The sequence below is a fragment of the Sorex araneus genome, chromosome X, assembly GCF_027595985.1.
Source record: "Sorex araneus isolate mSorAra2 chromosome X, mSorAra2.pri, whole genome shotgun sequence".
Lineage (NCBI taxonomy): Eukaryota > Metazoa > Chordata > Mammalia > Eulipotyphla > Soricidae > Sorex > Sorex araneus.
In genome coordinates this window covers 69478077-69481343 of record NC_073313.1, presented here as the reverse complement: position 1 = coordinate 69481343, position 3267 = coordinate 69478077, and the positions used below count along the sequence as shown (strand labels likewise).

Genomic DNA, 3267 nt, shown 5'->3' with positions numbered 1-3267 from the left:
TAAATTTTTGATAAGCTTGTTAGAACCCCATATAAAAGCCTTCTAGTTGCAAAATTGTGTTCTATAAATCAGCATAATTATACATGGACATGTATCCATATATGGATGTATACATATTTTTAAATAACCCACTGCTTCATGTCATAAATTAACTTGCAGAACTAAGATGTGTGTGTTTAAAATCAATTAAAGTTGATTAAAAGAAACATGTGACATATCATTCTCTCAAAATGGACTTGAGTTGCATTTTATTATGACCGGATATAATGAAAGTTATATACACCACCCTGCCCTGCTGAAAAGCCCAACACTCCACCCACATCCAACTTACCCCCAGCATGCATCCTTCATCTCCCTCAGAGAGATGCTGCAGCTGAGTGGCCTAAGTAGGTCCCGTCTCTAAGCCTGGTCTCTGATTCTGCTTGGATGGGGGTGGACCAAGTTCCTGTCCAGGCAAGGTCCAGTGGTCTCCCCACACCCAACTTCTACAGCTGAGACGTCATACTGCTGACTCATCCGAGTTCCCCAGCACTTGGAGCATGCGGCTGCGTACAAGGCCAATCACCATCACCAAATAACACAATACGACAGTCTAGTAGGAGCACAGGGAAGCAGATAGGAAAGCTTCTTAGAAGCTCACTAAGTTCAATGAGAGCAACCCATAACACAGAATGCTCAAATAGCATCTAGCTGCTCAGAAAACCCTCAGATAATCATTTTAGTCACACCATTTTGAGATGCATTGTAACAAGTAATATAAACTGTTTTCTTCCTGCTAAGGGTACAGGCTTTGTGGGTGGGTAACTTGGAACTTTAGTAGAGGGAAGGTCACACTGGTGGTGGCATTAACATTGGAGCATCGAGTACCTGAAACAAGTACATTATGAACAACTTTGTAAATCATGGTATTTAAATAAGGTTTCAAACATTAAAATATATATTATGTGAATCATGCTAAATAAAGGTCAAACTTAGAAAACGAAGTTGCATACATATTGGAGTCTTAGCTTGCCCTTCTTTAGCTCTCTACTCCCCACCTTAGCAAAGTAACTTGCTTATCACCTCAACAAAGTCCACTTTGGCTTGTTTCTTGGAATGTGAGCATGTTATGTCCTATGGACTGATTTGCTTCAGCATAACACTACATTCACACACTCTGAATGTTACTACCCTTCCTCAATTTTAAACATATTGGAGTAAAGCAAAGGATCAAAGGTAATCAGAAAGAAAAACAATCAATTAATTAAATTTTGAGGGATGGAGATAAATTTCAAGAGATAAGGTGCTTGCCTTGCATGCAACCTAACCGGGTTTGAAGTCCTGGCCTCATATATGATTGCCCAAGCACCATTAATGGTGACTACTGAGCACAGAGCCAGAAATAGCTACAAAGCAACCCTGGGTGTGCATCCCCCCCTTAAAATGTAACCAAACAAAGTACATAAGATCCTACCTTTGAAAAAGATCTAGCCCTGGGGACCAGAGAAATAGTACAACAGATAGGGCATTTGTCTTGCACCTGAATTAATTATGATCCCCCAAGCCTACCAGGAGTGATCCCTGAGCGTAGAGCCAGGAGTAAGACCTGAGCGTGAGTGTGACCCAAAACAGAGAGAGAGAGAGAGAGAGAGAGAGAGAGAGAGAGAGAGAGAGAGAGAGAGAGAGAGAGAGAGAGAGAGAGAGAGAGAGAGAGAGAGAGAGAGGTCTGACATGACATTAAGGTAAGCTATTTGCTTTAAAGTAGAAAATGGAGAGAGACACTGCCACCATGGCCCGCGGTCGCCAGCGGACATGAGAGGGGGTGGGGCCCCGAAGGAACTGAGAGCTCGTGCCCGTCAGGGCCCTGGGTCGGCCCACCGGAGAAAATGAGTGGTGGATTGGGCCCACGTAAGAGAACCGTGTATGTATCCAACTTGCTTTTTTCCCTGACCAACAATGACTTATCCCGGATATTCTCCAAGGATGGCAAAGCTGCAAAGGGTACTATAATGAAAGATAAAGATGCTAGGAAGAATAAAGGGGTAGCATTTATTTTGATTTTGGATAAAGAATCTGCACAGAACTGTACCAAGTCAATAAATAACAAAGTTATTTGATAGAGTAATAAAAGCAAGTGTTGCTAATGACATTGGAAGAGCAGCTGAGTTTATCCGAAGACAAAATGTCTTTGATAAATCTAAGTGTTATGAATGTGGGGAAAGAGGGACACTTAAATTATGCTTGTCCCAAAAATATGCTTGGAGAACGTGAACCTGCAAAGAAAAAAAGAGAAAAAGAAGAAGAAGAAAATTCCTGAAACAGAAGAAATTGAAGAAGTAGAAGAGAGTGAAGATGAAGGTGAAGATCCTTCTCTTGACAGTCTTAGTCAGGTCATAGCTTTCCAGCAAGCCAAAATTGAAGAAGAGTAAAATAAATGGAAACCCAATTCAGGAGGTCCCTCAACATCAGATGATTCAAGACTCCCAAGAATAAAGAAAAGCACGTATTTCAGTGATGAGAAAGAACTTAGTGATTAAAATTTATTTATTATGTAAATATCATTGTTTTTAAAATGTTGATGGTACCAGTTTATTTGGGCGAACAGTGATTATTTTCAGTATTCAAGCATAAAAACACTTAATATCAAATAGTTTTTATTCTATAATAGTCCATTGAAATTGAAAAATAATTATAAAGTCATTTTTCTGTCTTGCCTTATCAGAATAAAATTTAAAAATAAAAAATATAAAAAATAAACTAGAAAATGGTCATTTAGCTCTGGTCAATAAGAGCATCCACTATATATGTTCTTCTTTGTCAACTTCTTTTTATTATTCTTATTGCTTCAGTGTATGTTGGGTTGTACTTAGTAATTCCTCTCTTTATTTTTAGATATGAGCTATATTACTATAGCTGTTTCCGTTTTGTACCAAAGAAAAAAATGTATCTGTATTGAGAAAGTACAGCTAGTAGGACATGTCACCAGGTTGCATATGGTCCCTGGAGTATACATAGAAGTGATCCCTGAGCACAGAGCCAAGAGTAGCATGGTATGCCACCCCTCACCCCCAAAGCAAACTATTGTATTATCTTTGTCTTTAACTTGTATCAGTGATGAGAATCTAAGTTTGTTACAGCAAGAATCATCGCCTTAGTTACTTATTAGTCACAATCCAAAAATTTGTCATAATTTCAAATAATTGCTATCTATACTTCATTAGGACATGTTTTCATTTTTCCTTTCAACAAAAGATAAATTTATAATAGGGAACATCTGACCTGCAGGTC

At 38.8% G+C, this 3267-nt stretch overlaps 1 pseudogene; it reads left to right on the top strand.

Annotated features, from left to right (window-relative positions):
* Positions 1 to 1865: 1865 nt before the first annotated feature.
* On the top strand, positions 1866 to 2516 carry LOC101548031 (zinc finger CCHC-type and RNA-binding motif-containing protein 1-like; annotated as a pseudogene).
* The last annotated feature ends 751 nt before the right edge of the window (positions 2517 to 3267 follow it).